The sequence below is a fragment of the Quercus robur genome, chromosome 8 (assembly GCF_932294415.1).
Source record: "Quercus robur chromosome 8, dhQueRobu3.1, whole genome shotgun sequence".
Classification (NCBI taxonomy): domain Eukaryota; kingdom Viridiplantae; phylum Streptophyta; class Magnoliopsida; order Fagales; family Fagaceae; genus Quercus; species Quercus robur.
Window position 1 is genome coordinate 53,088,718 of NC_065541.1, and position 19,913 is coordinate 53,108,630.

Sequence of the window (19,913 nt, forward strand, 5' to 3'; positions counted from 1 at the left end):
GTTCCCACTGTGGGGACAGAGAGGAGAATCTTTTAATTCTGAACTTAGTATGTGAATGCTATATTTTTCTTCAATATGTTTTGTTATATAGTTATATTTATGAATTAAAATTTTGTGAATGCTTTGCTTTTAGTTTATTCCCCAAGCATGGAGTCTGCTTTCTATGCAAGATTGAGACGAAGATAAATTTTATCTGAAAAGAGAAATAGAAGGGGTACGATATTGAGATATTAAAAAAATATTTTTCTTTAAAAAACTCATAATTAGTATGTAACCTAGGCCAAACAAGAACAAGAGATTATGAGCCATTTGAAAGGAGTATTCGACGTAGACAATATAGCATTAATGATGAAAGGAGTATTCGACATAGACAATATAGCATTAATGATGAAAACAGAAAACAACGTAAGTGCTACATTTTTTAGTTCTCCCAAAAAAGTTCTAAAATTAGGAAGAAAAAGTGAATTTTTGTTTTCGTTGTCATAGGAAAATTTACAGAACCATTGGATTTAGGACCTCCAACAATAGTATGTGAACATTGTTGATTATAATGATAGAATTTTGTATAACCTTATACACATTCTTATGCAGTGACCACATGACACTTTTTAAAGCTTTTGAAGGATAGAAGGATGCAAACCGTAATGAAAAGAGTCCTGTCACTTTGCAAATGACAGAGGATATGAGAATGCAATTTGTAGATCTATTTAGCATTGACTTTGTAAACAAATTGACGAGTGCTAATGTAAGTTCTTTAAGATTTTCAAATTTTAAAGCATTTGATTTGCTAAAATCTTATAGTTAATAAAAACTTTCCCGTGCATCGCACGGGTTAGCAGCTAGTTATTATTATTATGGAAACCTGAGTTTATCCTAAATTTATTTATAAGGAAAGAAGTTAATAATTATTCATAATGATCTTTCTTGTGATAATAAAACAATTAAGCTTTTTGCTTGTTCCCATTTATTTCTTGTAAGTGGTATATCTAATATCAGTTTTTTCAATATGCTTCTATATTTATAATTTTAATTTTTAATTATTTGGCTTTTATTATCAAAAGGTAATATAAATTGATGAGTCCAGAAAAATCATTAAGGTGTCCATTAATATGGACGACCTTGCATCATTAGTAGACCGTCAAAGATAACTGCTCAACACATTCAATAACGACCATCAAAGGTCTTAAACTCTCATCAAGACAAAAAACGTTACAATCAAGGTAATAATCACCCTAATTTATGTACAACAACTACCTAAGTCACCTATAAAAGGGACAATCGGTCTCACTAGCTAAGGTATGTCAAAAACTACTACAAAATACTATCTATATACAAAATATATGAGCTAATACTAACTTAAGTATCGGAGGCTCCCCCACCGGGCACAACCCGGTGGTCTCTTCCATCTATCTCTCTTTTATCTTGCAGGTCCTACAAGATCGTCTAATGCTCTTGATTGAACGAGTGACCCAACTGACGATTTTGGCTTCATCAGTTTGGCGCCGTCTGTGGGGAGATCGATTTGCCATTAAGCTCTTCCTACGACAAAGGGTCACTCACTTCAAACTCGTAGACGATGATGCTAGAACCCGTATCCAAGAGAAACAGAGCATACAATTGGATTTGCAGTGAAGAGGAGATCAAAAGGCTAAGCCTTCTTTATTTCAAGATCCAATAAAGCAAACCCATTTAGCAATTTCATCTTCAAAGAACAAAACCTCAAAATTTCCATCAAATCACCCAAAGGTGGCTCGCTGTAAGGCTCAAACTGAACATGAGACTGACACGGACTTTGGAAGAACACGACAGGCCACAACGACATGGTCCAACTCCTGGGTCTTGAGGTAAGACGAGTCGTTTCTCATCATGTCAAATGGTTTTATCACATGTTGTTAAATGACCTAAAAGTCTAAAAACACAATAACCTCTTCTAATGCTTTATAAACATAAAAAAGAGTTTATTATGTTAAATATTCTTTTGCTGAAAATAGAGAGATAATTGTAGGTGGTCATGTAATTTTCGGCCACCCAAGTCAAAAGCTATGATGAAATTACCATCAAAGAGCTTTTTTTTCTTGGTTTCACTCTTCCCTATTGTTTTAATTTGTATGAAAGGTGAAGTCAGATTTCATTAAGACGTAATTGCCTTCCCAAAATTATGGCGTCTAAAATATAGGCATTAAAAAGGAAAAAGTCAGATTTTATTGTCTTCCTAAATTTAGAATCCTAATTTTTAACATGATATAAAGTTTAAAACATGGAGAGAAAGTCAAGGGTAATGAATACCTTAATTGCTATAGCTTATACACGTTTAAGGAATATATTATATTTGGATATATTATATTTGGTAGTTAGGGAAAAGAGTATGGAAAGAGATCTTTTTTTTTTAGAGTTAATGCAATTTGCATTGAAGTGAAATTCTCCAGCATTAACTTCCGTGATTCTAGGAGCCTCTTTTTCCTTATCCGTTATTGCCGTTTCTGAGCTATCATTGTTTAATTTTTGAACCAAGACGGAGTCTGAGGGAAATACTGAGTATTTATGGTGCAATAATTTCTCCTTTAACCTTGCAATCAAACTGTCGTCCACCTATAAGCCATCAGTAACGCATTCCTCTTGCACATTAACCTTCAGCATTCAACTCCTTAGAGACAGAATTAATGCTCTCCCCCGGTCAGTCAAGGAATATCACCATTTACTCTTTGAAATCCCCTCCATTAAAGCTAAATATAAGTCAAGCATTATAGCCATGATATTCTAATTATGACCATCAAAAAGAGTTCTACTACATTTTCCTAATATAATTAGAACAAACCGTTTGAGTCCCTTTACTGAATAAATAAATTTTTATAATATCCTAATTGATGTCCACACATTATTGCTTTTTATATCACTACTTTTCTTTTCTAATGCATCTTGCTAAGATAGGAAAATTGAAGTCAAATTTTATTGCATGACCCTTTTCAAAGGTAAGAAATCTCATATTTTACCATTTGAGAAAAGTGAAACCGAAATTTATTATCTTAATAGAATTGTAGTATGTCATGATTCTGACCACTAAAATGGTGGATTTGAATCTTATTGCTTGTCTAAGTTATTTATTAAAAAAAAAAAATATCTGCTTTAGGCATTAAACCCAAAGTTATTCAGTTTCGATTTTTGAAGTTAAAGAAATTCTGGATGAAGAAAGTTAGCGAATACTCCTATATGTTTTTACTTTCTACAGTTAGTTTCCTAATGGAAATTAATTTTATAAATGCTCCTTAGAGCAATCAATTAAATGTATAAAACATTATATGTTTTTACTTTCAGAGTTGTCAATATCATTAGATATAAGATGTTTTTTCTCTAAAAAAAAAAAAAAAAGAAGAAGATATAAGATGGTTTAAAAAATATGCTAATAGCATGATTTTTTAGTCAAAGGATCTAGTTATTTAAGGAATGCATGTTTGTAAAATTTCATAATTCAAAAATCATTAGAATTTATGCCAATGTGCATAAAAGATGTTTAGTTTCAGTACGTTTCTTCTAAAATAAATTCCATCATCATTGCTAAGTTATAAAATTTTATATCTTCATATGTTCCACCATAGAATGAACAAAGTTTACTATTTAAACTTTTCCATGTATAATTACACTTTGAGAATGGAGAATTTAAATTGTTCCATACATAAATCCCACCAAAAGGTTTCATGAAATCTTTAGTGGTCTTTATATGTTAAAGCATCATGCTTTCACTGAGCCACTACACTTCAGAGCTCGGTATAAACTATATTACACCTCATCTATATAAAAATCAATATTAAGCCCCCAACAAATTTTATACATTTGTGGTTAATATTATTTGTGAATTTCTTACTTGACAAGGTTGCTCCAAGTCTAACACTTTGCACAGTAAAAGTACTAAACTATTCACTAGTGTAACTAGGCTAGCTTGATTGTACCTATATTCTTAAGAAATTGTCAAGAAGAACCTGCCAAGAAAAATATCAAAAACCCTTAAGTAGAAAAGGGTAACACAACCAAAGGTTATGAAAATTCCTTTGACATCACAAATGGGGAGTCAAGCCCCAATAGCTTTGAAGCCAATATCAACCCACCAAAGAAGAGCTCGTTGAAAAGAAATCAGCTTAGAAGGGTACCCAAAGTACCACACACACACATCTAAATCACTTGCCATGTGAACAAAGTGGTTCCAAGCCAAGTATGCCTGTTCTAAGATCCTTGCAAAGGTGGGCTCAGATATTCAATTTCTAAAAAAAGTCTCGAGGCAAACAGGTAATTAAACCTTACTCACTCTCTCTCTTGTTGACTTAATCTTCAAAACTTGATTTTGATGTGTGTAATGTATATCTTAAATTTAAGGAGTTGCATAAGTTACCAACTAAATGCGAAATGAATCTAAGGCTGACAGTCAAAAAAAAAAAAAAAAAAAAAAAAATCCAAGGAAATCATGTACTTTCCTTTAGTCTAGCTCTATAATTACTGAGATTGTAAGAAATGTGAAGTCAAATTCTTTTTAAAATATGCCATGTTGAGGCACTAAAAAGTGGAATCAAATATCATTATGGTTTTACCATAATAGTATAGTAGGACGTGATGAATTGCATTATTTAACATTCAACCCTTTCTATCCTTTAAATATCTGCAATAGTTTGTTATTTTGATAGCTAATTACTTATATGATTTAGTAAGGTCAAAATAGAGAAACTTGAGGTCTAGAATAAAAGATTCGCTACACCATTCAAAAAAAAAAAAAAAAAAAAAAAAATTCATGACCGTTTCTCTAGTTCATATCTTACCAACTTATTGCACATGCTATCACAACATCAAACACTTCTTTTTTTATCTTAAAATCATTTTTTATATATGTTGGACACTTGAGTATCCAAAATAATGGACATATCAGCTTTAATTTTGACACTTTAAAGAAGCATATAGCTAGTAGCTCTAGTCTTCATATATCATAGTATACTTCTCTATGATTCACATTTAGTTCACTTCGTCAAAAGATATCTATTATAGTTCAACATGCAATTTGCCTATTTGGATATTGTCATTTCTAACAAAATGCAGCAAGCATTATTGAGGTGACTCATTTTGAGTACACAATTAAAGCTAAGATTAAGCCCCAAGAAAGAAATATACGGGTTCAAACTATGACAGATTATTCATTTGGTTATCATCAAACAAAGGACTGTACCCTTCATGTTTGAACGAGGAAAAACCCTTTGGTCGTCTTCAGATACTATAGACAACAACGATAAAAGAACATAGGATGACCTTCGTCCTTTGATAAATGAAATATAGCCTTGAAATGACCTCGACGAATTACCACAATGTCGCTCAGTTCTCATCCCTTCAAATGAATGAAGCAAGAGAGATCTAGGCCCTCAACATGAAATATCATGTTAAGCTTTAAAAAAAAAAAAAAAAATCTCAAAGGAGGAGAACTCGGCAAGGAGACTCCAATGGTAAAAAGAACGATGTACGTGTCAAAATAACTCATCAAGAAGACTACAACAATGAAAAGATCGAGGTATGTACACAATAGTATCGTGATTTAAGGTCTCTTGCCGAGGTAACTCATTCATTTCTTTCTTTTTAATTAGCCATGCCATATATTAGCTTATTATAACTAAGTGCAAATCAAACTTGCATGATTATCTACAAATATGTATATATAGAACATGTTGAAAATATTGCTATAAAATTATTACAAATATCACAATTAATATGGTTGTATATGTTCTTAGTAGCAAATGTTTCATCGTCATGAGTTTGAGAGGTTCTATTAGGTCTCCTAAACTTAAAATGCTAGATGATCATGTTCACAATATGGTCATTATTTTAAGTCTTGATAAATTTCCTCTATCTCCGTCAACTCACCAAAATATTTTTAAATTACTTTAAAAATTATATATGGCGCAAGCAATTAACAAAAACCAGCTTAAAGAAGCACGTAGTCAAATAGCCTCAATTCTTTTTATATCATAGAATACTTCTCTATGATTCATATAGAATTCACTTTGTTAAATGACATCCATAATTGTATAGCATGCAATTGCATATTCATACATCGTCATTCCTAACAAAATGTAGCTAGCACTTTTGAAGTGACTTAACCGTATAATTAAAGAAAAAGGAAGAGGAAATTGCTATTATAAACAGCAATGGCCATAGTCGTCAAATCACTCCCCCAAAAAAAAAAGAAAAAAAGAAAAAGAAAAAGAGAAGCAAAAGAGATCTAGGCCTTAGACATGAAGTACCATGTTGAGCTTAAAAAACCTTGAAAAGAGAAGAGCTCGTCATCTTAAAAAAGGAAGAGCTAGTCAAGAAGATCCTTGCAATAAAAAGATCGGGGTATGTAACAAAATAATATCGTCATTTAAGGTAACACATTTATCTCTCTATCTTTTATATTCGTCTATAAAAATTTACACCTAGTAAGGTTTCATGCAAAAATATATGCATTACTAGACAGATCACGAAAGAGGTAAAACTCTAGAACGACAAGGAAATAAGAAAAAGGTCCACCTAGGCTATTGGTAACTTATTATTTATATATGAATTGTTCTAAAATTCTTGTTTAACCAAGTCTTGGCAAGTGCATGTGCTACTTAATGCAGATATCAACATGACCTCAAGAAGGTCCAAAACGACATAGCGTCAAGGAATCTTTCCAGCAATAAGTGACAAGATTCCTTAAATGGATGTAAGTCACCAAAAAATGGTTAAGTGATAAGATTTCGCCAAGACGGATGTAAATCACTGACGGATTCTAAGTGACAAGATTCCTTAAATGGATGTAAGTCACCAAAAAATGGCTAAGTGATAAGATTCCGCCAAGACGGATGTAAATCACTGACGAAGCCTAAGTGACAAGATTCCTTAAATGGATGTAAGTCACCAAAAGATGGCTAAGTGATAAGATTCTGCCAAGACGGATGTAAATCACTGACGAAGCCTAAGTGACAAAATTCCTTAAATGGATGTAAGTCATCAAAAAATGGCTAAGTGATAAGATTCTGCCAAGACGGATGTAAATCACTGACGAAGCCTAAGTGACAAGATTCCTTAAACGGATGTAAGTCACTAAAAAATGGCTAAGTGATAAGATTCCGCCAAGACGGATGTAAATCACTGACAAAGCTTAAGTGACAAGATTCCTTAAATAGATGTAAGTCACCAAAAAAAAAAAAAAGGACAAGATTCCGCTAAACCGATGCAAATCACTAACGAAGTCTAAATGGCGAAGCTCTGTAACTGGATGTAAGTCACCTAAAAGTGGCTAAGTGACTAAAATTCCCTTAGATGAGTGTAAGCAGACAAGGATTCTCACACAAACGTGACAACCAGAAAATGAATGAAAGAAGAAGCATCGAAGTGATCAAAAATGGTCGTCCAAAGAAATTAGCTTGCTCTTCAGCAATGATAAAAAATGATCGTCCAAAGAAATTAGCTCACTTTCAAGATCAAGCTATGATCCCTCAAACGGCATATACTAAAAAGTCATCGCAAAAATACTACCATTCTTGAAGAAGAAAATAGTTGAAGATAAAGAAGCCTGAATCTAAACAAGTCAAGAATATTCCCTACGCCTGACCAGCATAAAGCAAAATCAGACTTGGGAATGAGGGGCAACTGATGAGTCCAGAAAAATCATTAAGGTGTCCATTAATATGGATGACCTTGCATCATTAGTAGACCGTCAAAGATAACTGCTCAACACATTCAATAACGACCATCAAAGGTCTTAAACTCTCATCAAGACAAAAAACGTTACAATCAAGGTAATAATCACCCTAATTTATGTACAACAACTACCTAAGTCACCTATAAAAGGGACAATCGGTTTCACTAGCTAAGGTATGTCAAAAACTACTACAAAATACTACAAAACACTATCTATATACAAAATATATGAGCTAATACTAACTTAAGCATCGGAGGCTCTCCCACCGGGCACAACCCGGTGGTCTCTTCCATCTATCTCTGTTTTATCTTGCAGGTCCTACAAGATCGTCTAATGCTCTTGATTGAACGAGTGACCCAACTGACGATTTTGACTTCATCATAAATAAAATTTTGTTCAGTAATATAGTGAAGCTACTAGCTTCGAAAAATAATCCCAATCCTAATTCATGGGTTGCCTTAGGGTTACATCATGAGTTTATCCTAAATTTATAAGGGAAGTACATAATTCTTAAAATCCTCATTTTATGACTTAAAAAAGTTCCTTTCACATGAAATTTTATTGCTAATTCTATATATTAATTGATAGAATTACTCACAAGCTTATTTTATTTCTTTCAAATTTTAACTAGTATATAATATGTACATATATATCACTAAATAATTTTGATTTATTCAATTACGTGCAGACTGTACCACTCTACTTCTCAGAGATGGCTATATACAAACTTCGAGGTTCTCTCAACGTTATCTTCCAATTATGTATTACAATAGGCATATTGATAGCCAATGTTGTTAACTAGCTCACACCTAAGATCAAAGGAGGCTATGGATGGCATGTTAGTCTAGGTGGTACAGCTGTTCTTGCCCTCTTTATTGTGACCTCATCATTTTTTCTCCCTAAACAAAGTCCAAACTCAATGCTTGAGAAGAATGAACCCCAAAAAGGCCGAGCAATGCTCAAGTGAATTCGTGGTGTTTCTGGTAAGGAAATTAAGGCCGAGTTTGAGGATTTTGTGGCAACAAGTGAAGCCTCCAAAGCTCTGAAACACCCTTGGAGAAACATCCGGAATAGAAAGTATAGGCCTCAATTGATCATGTCCATGGCTATTCCATTTTTCCAAAAAATTTACAGGCATCAATGTTATCATGTTCTATGCTTCTTAGCTTTTCAAAACAATTGGGTTTGGGGATAATGCTTCACTCTTATCCACGCTAATCACTGGTGGAATCAATTGTTTTGCTACATTGGTCTCCATGTATGGTACCAATAAATGGGGTAGAATAATTCTTTTCCTAGAGGGTGGAATTCAAATGCTCATATTTCAGGTAATAGTGTAACACACACATATATTAAAGTCTAACTACTCTTCTTTTTATGTGTATTCATTTATATTCCCATAAATTTTTATATAATGTAAATTACATTGCATATATGTTGTAGGTTTTGGTGATAGTATTCATTGGATGGAAACTTGGAGTAACAGGTCAATTGATGGACTTGCCCAAGTGGTATGCTGGCCTTGTTGTATTCTTCATCTGTGCCTATGTAGCTGCTTTTGCCTGGTCGTGGGGGCCATTGGGATGGTTAGCTAGTGCCAAGTGAGATTTTCTCACTAGAGATCTGCACAGAGTATCACTGTCTCTGTGAACGTGCTCTTCACATTCATTGTGGCCCAATTATTCCTTACCATGTTCTGTCACTTGAAGTTTGGCTTGTTTATCTTCTTTGCCTTTTTCGTGGTACTCATGACCCTCTTTGCCTATTTCTTCTCACCGGAGACCAAGAACATTCCCATTGAAGAGATGACACTTGTGTGGAAGGAGCATTGGTTTTGGAGGAGATTCATGCATTAAGATCATCATCCCCAAGTCTAAACCTTGTGCTAGCATATTTTTTTTATTGGTCTATTAATTACTTTGGTTTTTAATTTCGCTTGAGTATTATGCTGGAACCCCTTTACTATTTTATAAGATGCTGGGGAAGTTCATATTATTGATATTCTTTTTTTTTTCTTAGTATATCTATAAATATTTGTTTTGATTTTACTTGGGCTTTGTTTTTGCTTTCATTTTTTAGACTTAGATACTGTGAATGTGGTTGTGTTAATGACTTATTCTAGTCTTCTACTGTATTAATATGAGGTCTATAATTCTTCTTCCATATGACATGAAGGAAAAGTTATGTCTTCTACTGCATTAAAGGAGAAGACATAACTTTGTTTTTCCTCATCTCCCATTCTCGTCCTTATAGATCACTCACTCACTCACTTTGTATTTCTAGGGTTTCTTGAATCTTTTAGCTACTTTTTGCTTTAATTCTTGATTATTTTTCTTGATTATTAGTTTGTGAGAAATGTGATACATAATGTACTATGATTCGGAAACTCATGCTTAATTATCAAGCTTAGGAACTTTGTTTTGTGCATAAATTAAAAAAAGTTAGGGGCTGTTTGGTTTTTGTGTCTCCATCACCCATAACTCTGTTTTCATCACCTATAACTCAAAATATGTGGGTCCCACAACTGAGAAGCCTATTTGGTATTGTTTCTAGTTTTTGTTTCTATCACTCAATTATCTGATTTTTGAGTAATAAGTTATGGAAATTGAAAACATATTTTACGTGTTTTCAGTTTCCAAAACTTAGGGTATGTTTGGTAATCGTTTTTTCCTTAGTTTTCTATCTTCAAAAACAATTTTCTGTTTCCTATGGCAAAAAACTTGTTTGGTAACTTATTTTAGGCAAAAATCAAAAACTATTTTTAGTTTCCATATTGTGAAGGAAATTAAAAATTGGTCTTAAGCTCTTTTTATTTTTTAGTTTTCACTCACCTCAAAAAACACGCTTAAATCAAGGCCAATTAATGAACCAGCGCACTGGTTCGATCCACATGACTGACAATTCTTTTTCCCGCGCTTCCTTCTCTTTTTTTTTTTTTTTTTTGTCCACTCAATATTAGCGCCTACCATATCTGAGAACCCTTTATATCTTCCTATGATGGAAATATGCATGTACGCAGCGAAAAATTAACGGATCTATTTCATTCGCAATTGATAACATGCACTATGTAAATTTCAAAATACAAGAACAAGAGAGTGTACCTTGGTGTGATGAATTTCAAAACAAAGATTGTAAGCACTTGGGAATACTTTTAATCTTCACTCCAATTCCACTAACGCCTAAGATGTGTGGTCTCTCAATCAGTAATGTGAATTTGTTCAAGAGAGAATTAGAGAGTGTCCAACACTCACATACACCATTTCATGCATGTTGTTCATTTAAAAATTTTGTATGTTTCTCTCCTTATAATTGATTATCTAATTAGGCTAACCTTTTGGGCCTTTCCAATTGGGCTCTAGTATGTGGCTTGGAGTGGGACCAAAAGGGACCAATAAGACACTAGCTTCAATGGGCCTTGGACTTTTTTGTCAACTCTTGACAAATTCAAAATTACCATTAACTATATTTAATACCACTATATAAATATAGTTGCACTCTAGACCTTATCTATAAATTATATCTCAAGACTTTATTATACATACAACCCCTTCATAAAATATTCGTAGTAATACAAAGTCATAAATGTAGGCTGTCATTTTGTAGATTACTACATCTTAATCCTTGAATACCTGGTTTAATCCTTTTAAGTTATTCACCATATATTTATGAAATCTAATTTCATAAATATATACTTTAGTAATTTCTTACTAAAGTGGTTAGGCCTAACTCTCTGAATAATTGAACCCATTAAACTTATTTCAAGGGAATATTTTATATCTTCGTTAAGAGACTATGAATTCCATCTTGAGAATATATGTTCCATCAACACTAAATGTGGCTACCTAACATACTGAGGTTTTGACCGTTACTTTAGATCTCACTTTTGATATATCAAAGCAACCTACATTCTATGATCAGGTTTATTATTCTCTCAGGATTAATAATTCATGTTAATAAAAGTTGTGAGATTTATTATTCAATTGACAGTCGTTACGAGAATAAAAAATTTCACAGCGGTCCAGTTCAATATATCTTAACTCTTAAAACATATCAATATATTAACTAGAAGTCACCACTTCCATGATCAAGACAAATCATCTTAGTTGATATGTTATAGTCTTCGCAGATGAAACGCCCAATTTCATCACCGACTACGAACTATATTCTGAGTTTATAAAAAACTTGTGATTTATATCTTCTTTGACTTTTCACATAAACCACATACTATGCATCTCATGGACTATGTAATGATGTCCGAATATTCATGTTACCATTATTTCAGATAATAATAAAAGAACTTTATTAATTACAATATTAAGTCATACATAATGTCATTTATCATATTACATATAGCATCAAACAATAGGATTTAAGGACACTAATCCTAACATCCTACGCCTCCACTGCCTCCATCTTCCTCACAGAGAAAACCTTGATTGAGAGAACCACTTGTAAGGTAAGTGATTGGTCTACTATTCCTTTCTTCCTACGCCTCCACTGACTCCACCTCCATCTTGTTTTTCATTTAGATTCTACTATTCCTTTTCTATTCATTATCTCACTCTTTTTTTTTTTTTTTTTTGGGTGCGTGATGTAGCAGGTCTGTGTGGGTCTGTCAGATTTGGGGAAGTATTTCATAATTTTAGGGACCCAATCACTCAAAGGTATAGGATTGCTTGAGGTTGCTTAATTGCTTGAAGTTTGCTATATTGACATTGCTTGAAGTTTGCTATGTATTTTATGAATTGCAATTTGTGTATGTGCGTTTACAGTGTTTTATTTTGAAACATTATCCCCCATCATTTTTTTTTCTTACTAGATGTCTTTAGCAAATCCCAAGGCAAAGAAGTTTCGAACCAAAGGACTTTCAAATTATAATTTGCTTGGACTTATATTTAATAAGTCTACAGCTACTGGGGTCCTACACTGTTCATCCACCCAAGACCCTCCTAATTCTGATGAAGAGAATGCATTGGAAGAACGACTCATTCATGGGGGAGTTCATGTTAATTTAGAAAGTCCTACCCAAGACCTTGTCATGGCAATTCTTGAGTCCGACATTACAACCTGATTAAGCAAACGTCCTAGTAAGAGTAAGCGAAAGTTAATGAGCTCCCAAATGAATGATGCCTTACAATCAATGGCTAAGGCCGCTAAGGCTAGGATAGAGGCATCTAAAGCAAAGGCTGAGAGGTATAAGAGGTATACCTTTGATGAAGTTAGTAGTAGTATTGCACCTACAAATGACTTCTCCTTAGGCAAGTGCATTAATATCCTTGAGACCATGGAAGAAGTCAATGATGAAATATTTATTAAGGCTGTTGAGAAGTTCAAGCAGGATCCTGATGATAGAGAGATCTTTGTTAACATGAGTTTCGTCAGGAGGATGGTTTGGTTGGGTAGGCTGTAGGGGATTATGTCAAAACAATAATTTCCTATTGGATTATGTTTATTTTAATGTCTTTGAACTATGATTTGGTACTATTCTATTGTTATTTAATGTTGTTAAATGATGGTTTATTATTATTTTATGGTAATCTTTTATTTATTTATGTTGATAATGTCTTATTTATGTTAATAAAAAGCACTATTTGAGATCAAATTTGCTGTTTAATTCTCCAGGATGAATGTTGAACCAAATTATTATAGCAGTTCATCCTCTTCAGATGAGGAAGAGGACGATGATATGTTCTTCCTACTAATGTTTGTTAAGAATAAAAACAACTATATTCCTAAGGAGCCTCAACGTATCTCTATGTTGACTGGTGATGCATTTATAAAAGAGATATTGAATGGCAATCCTTAAACATGTTATGAGTTATTCTGCATGGATAGGCCAACATTTACAAGTCTTTATAACTATTTGAGAACACATAATTTCTTAACAAACTCACGTTGGATCACAGCGGAGGAGGCAGTTGGTATGTTCCTATTAATAGTGGGACATAATGTGAGGATAAGGGTAATAGTAGATCGTTTTCAACACTCAACTGAGACAGTGGACAGGCAATTTAAGGAAACTGTAAGAGCAATATGCTACCTGAGAAAATTCATTATACGTCCTTCTCAAAGCAATGAGGTGCATCCACGTATTGTTAATAGTACCAAGTTCTTTCCATATTTTAAGGTAATCCCAAGTTACTGTTCATTTTATCATACAAATATTATTTGCTCGCATATGTTAATACTTGTGTTTATATTTTTTCTAGAAATGTATAGGTGCAATTGATGGAACATATATCAGTGCATGGGCTCCGACATCGAAGCTAGTCAGCTATAGGAATAGAAAGGCCACAATCACCCATAATATAATGTTTGCATGTGATTTTGATATGAAGTTTACATTTGTCTACACGGGTTGGGAGGTTACAGTTAGTGACTCACGAGTATTCTTAGATGCACTTCAAAGGCCAGAAAATAATTTCCCATGGCCTCCATCTGGTAAGATATATTGTTGCCTCACTTATATATTTACAATTTTCAAGTTGAATCCATTCACCATGTCATACTTCTCTCTATCTTATTAAAATTTTTTTTTGTTAGGTGGCTATTATTTAGTGGATTCTGGTTATCCATGCACCTTAGGGTTTCTACCTTCGTACTATATTGAGAGATACCATCTACGAGACTTTCGAGGTGGGGATCGTCTTGAAGGTGCTAAAGAGCTTTTCAATTATAGACATTCGTCTCTTCGTAATCTAATTGAAAGATGTTTTGATGTTTTAAAGGCACAATTTCCAGTCTTAAAAATGATGCCCCATTATAAACAATGTCGACAAAGGAATGTGATGAGAGCCTGTTGCATAATTCATAACTTCATTTGAATGGCAACAAGAAATGATCGCTTGTTTACTTAATTCAATATTGATAACCTTACTGTTGAAGGTAAAGGTGGAGATAATTCGGGTGAGGCATCACATACTATTGACTTAACTGATCAAGCTGCTGAAGCTATGGTAGCTTATAGGGATCGGATCGTAGGATTGATGTTGGCAAATAATAGGCATCATTGATGCCACGTTAGTTTTTTTTCTTTTGGATGAAATTGATTCCCTGGCATTGATGCCATGTAGTAAACATTTTAGTTATTGATTTATCTTTTATAACACTTGATAATTGTTATAGTTTCAATCTTACTTATATGATTAAAGCTTTAGGCTTGAATGTTATACACAAAACAATTGATTTATAATTTCTTTAGGTGTAAGGATTTTAAATACTTTGGAGCAAACGTGTTTTTGAATTAGAATAAATATAATTTAAAAAAAAATTTAACCAAAGAAAACAAAATTCAACTTTTTCAAAAACAACTACCAAACAAATTTCATGAATTTTGTTTTTGAAAAATGTGTTTTTCAAAACAACTAACCAAATGTGTTTTTCATTTTGAAAACAGAAAAAAAAAATTGTTTTTTTCTTTTTTTCTTTTTTCCTTGAAAACAAGAAAACAAAAATAGAAAACGAAAACAGTTACCAAACATGCCCTCAGTTTCCAACGGCATTTTCATAATTAAACACACACTTAAGGACCCACGATCAGAGCAACATCCGCAATTTTTGAATTTTTTTTTTTTTTTTTTTTGCATTGGGTTCGGTGAGTTTGGGTGGTCTTCTTCTTCTTCTTCTTCTTCTTTTTCCTTTCACACTGGTCTTCTTCTTCTTCTTTTTTTCTTTTCCCATTCACACTGGGTCTGGTCTGGTCTTCTTTATCTTTTTTTTTTTTTTTTTTTTTTTTTTTTTTTTTTTTTTTTTTTTTGCCTTTCTCATCTCAAACCCATAAAAAAAAAAAAAAAAAAAAAAATCAAGAAACAAACTTTTCTTTCTTTGTTCTTCATTGCAAGCATCGGTTTTTTTTTTTTTTCCCCGCTGTTGTGGTTGTGGTGGGTTTCAGAGTTTTTAATGAGCGAAACGTCGTCGTTTGTCACTGTGGGTTGTAGTGGCGACTGCGGCGGTGGTTGTTGTAATGCGAACAAAGGCACGAGACCCGACCCGTTTCGTTACAACTTGGGCACCTTGGGAATGGGCCAGCCATGGTCTTCTAGTCCATGACTGATTTGTCTAGGGCCGCTTCGGCCAACACACATAGACTCGTTGCTAGCTAAGTCAAAACGGTCGGACCCATTTTCGATCTATTGGACCACGAACCACACAAAGAGAGAGAAGAAGAAGAAGAAGAAGAGGTAGGGAGATTTTTTTTTTTTTTTTGGGTGGCGTTAATATTGTTTATTTTTTGGGATTGAACACGTAGTTGCCTTTGTGTTTGGTGGTTTTAAGAAGAGTGGGTCCCATAGAAAGTACAAAAAATTGGGTGATGAAATGCTGAAAATATGTGCCAAATGGGTGGGGTATAAAAATTGGGGTATTTTAAGTGATGAGTGATGAAAAAGAAAAAAAAAAAAAACCAAATAGCTCCTTAGTGTGCTTTGTGTGTGAACGAATTTGAATTCAATTATTAGTCTATTTTGTTGAACATCAATCACCGTAAGTAATTGTACAAGTGTAGTTTAAGGACCTAATCACAGAATGCTACGTCAGATACTAAAATTGCACCACAAAATGTAGCTTAAACTCGGCTGTGAGGTCGGAATGAATTCTTTTGATAAAATTTGTTATTAGTTTAATGTTTTACTAAATATTGAAAGAAGAAACAAAAAATGTACAATGTGCATCTTTTCAATCCGCCATATTAATTTGTAACCTTCACGCCAAATCTAAGATGTCAATATGTCTACCCAATCCTGCATCTGTTCATTGTTTGTCATATTTGCCTTTAAGGATTTCAACACAGATTTTATTTTGATCCGTTGCCTTGTTTTGTATTAGACTTCCACCAATTACCCAAGATTAGTGGGAATTATAACCTATTTATTTGCATAAATACTATGCACATTATTGTTATGGTGGGAATTTTCTAAAAATAATGAAACTCTCTTACAATTACATTTATCAACACACTTTAATCCAACTAAAGAACATAAATATTAATAAAATGACCTTGTATAGTTGTATTTATCAATTAATATTATAATCCACTGAGACCAACCATATTTTTTTATCGGTGATAATTGATGGAGTCAAGATGAAGTGGTCAATTTTGTCATTTTCGTTAGTTCAATAATCAATAATACAAAATTGAAAATATTATGTTCTGTGTATGATTAGGGGAGGCAATAGGGTGAAGGAGCAACATACCATATATTCTTTGCCCCTAACCTTCGATAAGGTACATCATGCATTGGATGCATAGTATACTTTTCCATACTTGCATGGTAGTTGCTCTCTTGTTTCCACGGCACTCCACATGTGAAGCAGGTTTCTTGTGCCATCCATGCCCCATGGGGCCTCACTCTGCAAGACTGCGTCCCATATTAACTCACCTTGATCCGCCTTACATATATTTAAATATTCAATAATTAGATTGTAAATATTTTGCAGTAAAAATAATAGCTTCAAACATTTTTCAATATTAAAATATTAATATGATTAATATTCAATTTGGAATTTGGGCTATGCTATCACTTTCAAAGTTTCAACGTGGAAGCCAACTAGAGCAGTCACGTGCACTTGAACATGCACACTGTTCTAATCCTAATCCTAATACACTCACCGAAAAATTAAAATATAATAAAGTTGAATAAAAAAGAAAAGCGCGCATACCAGTTGCTTTTCCCACAATACGTATAAATACCATCCTCACTGTTTTAACCCAAATAAACCAAAGCCAAAAAAAAAGTCTCAGAACACATTTTTTCTCTTTGCAAAGCGCAAACCAAACCCCTCTCTCTCTCTCCGAAACTTTCGGAAAATCGACGACAATGGCGAGGCCATCATAGCAAGAGATTGAGTCGCCACCACCGGCGCGTCTGAGTCAATCGCCATCACAGTTTGTGAGAAATTAGAATTGATTAATTAATTAATTTCCATTTAATCCTTTTATCAGTTTTTCAGTTAATCATTGTTTTAAGTTACCAATAAGTTAAGCTCAAATTCTGAAGTTCTTTAATTCTTGTTTTACTTTTGTCCTTCCTTGTCTAGTACAAATCAAGCAGCTGCTGCTTCCCAGCCATCATAATGTATTTTCTTCATTTCTTCATACATGAAGTTATATAATACTTTTTTTTTTTTTTGAAAACAAGTTATATAATACTTTGATTTAGGTTCATCTATGAATATCAATTGGTAATATAATAAATATATACTATATATCATAGCATTTGGTTAATGGGTGCTCACATTTGTTAAAAGATTATTTTAATAAAAATTTTATACCACTTTTTAGGGGTGTGTAGAAAACCCACCGACCCGTCAAACCTGACCCAACCCAACCCGACCCACCGGGTTGGGTCAGTTTTTAAGGTTTGGTGGGTTGGGTTGGGTTACCAAAAATTTTTTTATAGCGGGTTGGGTTGGGTTTGGGTCATAAAATTACAAACCCGTCAAACCCGACCTGATCCACCCATATTTAATATATATTTAAAATATATTTTATATTTAATAATTTTTTTTAAAAAAAATCAATTGTAGGGCACTTATATATATATATTTAAATATATATTATATATTTAATAATTAAAAAAAAACCAGTTGTAGAGCAGCATTTTCTCAATTCCTCCTACTAATACTAATTTAATATATATATATATATATATATATATAATATATTATATAATTAATAAATTTTTTTAAATAACCAATTCTTTCTATCTTATATAAAAGCCAATTAGTTCACACAAATCCTAATAAATTACTATTGTTGTTTAGTCATTAGTGTTGAGCCTTTAAGGAGTTACATTGATACTAATCTTTAGGTTTTTTTAATATATTACTATTTATATTTTTTTTCTATTCAATTTAATAATAATAAAAAAAAATTTGTCAAACCCATGGGTTCAACCCGACCCATGTGGGTTGGGTTGAGTTGAATTTTTTTGACCCACCATGATGGGTTGGGTCAAAAAATCCCCTCAACCCGACCCATGCACACCCCTACTACTTTTATGGAAAGTATAAAAAAGGTAAAAAAATCACTCACTTTTTTATTTTCTTATTAAAAAAATCTAAAATATTTTCTAAATCAATATTTTTAAAATATCCTTTAATTTTTCTTTATATCATATATCAAAGAAAGGTATCTTTTATTATGCGCACAAAAGATATTAATTGGTTAATGGTCATTGATCTTAACATCAGGATGGAGAAAATATCATTTGGCAAAATGACATAAAGCAATTCCAGCATTTACAGCAAAATATTTAAAAAATATAGCTTTTAACAACTCAAAAAGCCACTTTATTTATTTTAACAACTCACTTTACAATACACCCAACATCAAAAAGTTCTATTTTAGCATATAATACATTAAAATAGTATAAATAATATAATAAAATAATATATTCTACACAATAAATACTAAAAAAACAAAAAAGAGAAAAAAGGACAGCAATGTACCATGCCACAATATTATTATAATTTTTTTTTAAACTCTTCGTTACAGGGAGCTGCCATCTTTGGCAGCTCATTATAGCTAAGAGTTAAAAATTTATAGATATGGCAACTTTGATGTCAAGGGTATTTTGACTACTTTTGGTGCTAAACTAGTTTTTTTTTGTTATTTTGACTACTTTATTGTGAACGTTGACCATTGGTATTAATGGTGTTAAATTGCAAAAATACTATTTTTAGCACTACAAACTGCAAAAAGGGACTGCATCATAGTTAAAATTTTTAACTCTTGAGTTACAATGCCCAGCCAGTACACGACAGCTCAATGTTAAACCAAAATAATATATTTTATTCTCCATTTGCTTTAAAATAATGTTTTATTATCCCAAAATGGTTTTCTCCCTATATCTTTCTTCATTGAGCTTTTCAAATGCCTCTCTTTTTATTCTCCCTCTCTTCGTTCTCTGCCTTCTCTCTCTCTCTCTCTCTCTCTCTCTCTCTCTGAGTAGATCATCGTCGTCATGCCACTGGATGGATCGCCGTCGTGCCGCTGGATAGATCGCCACCGTGACTGAGAATATGATCGGACACTGTTCTTGGCATGTTGTTGCAGCAACCTCAGTATTGCCCCATCTGCAAATCCCTTGGTCTTTCGCTGCCTCCACTGCCCTATCCAATCTCTGCTTGTTGAATTCATATTTCTGATGGTGGATCATGGCTGGTGGCAGAGTGGTGGTTGATGGTTGTTGGGTTTGTGGTGGTGGATCGTGGCTGG

The 19,913-nt window shown here is 33.1% G+C and overlaps 1 pseudogene; it reads left to right on the plus strand.

The window, feature by feature from the left end:
* The window catches only part of LOC126696471 (sugar carrier protein C-like), a 28,233-nt pseudogene extending 18,660 nt beyond the window's left edge, over positions 1-9,573 (plus strand).
* Positions 9,574-19,913: the final 10,340 nt, after the last annotated feature.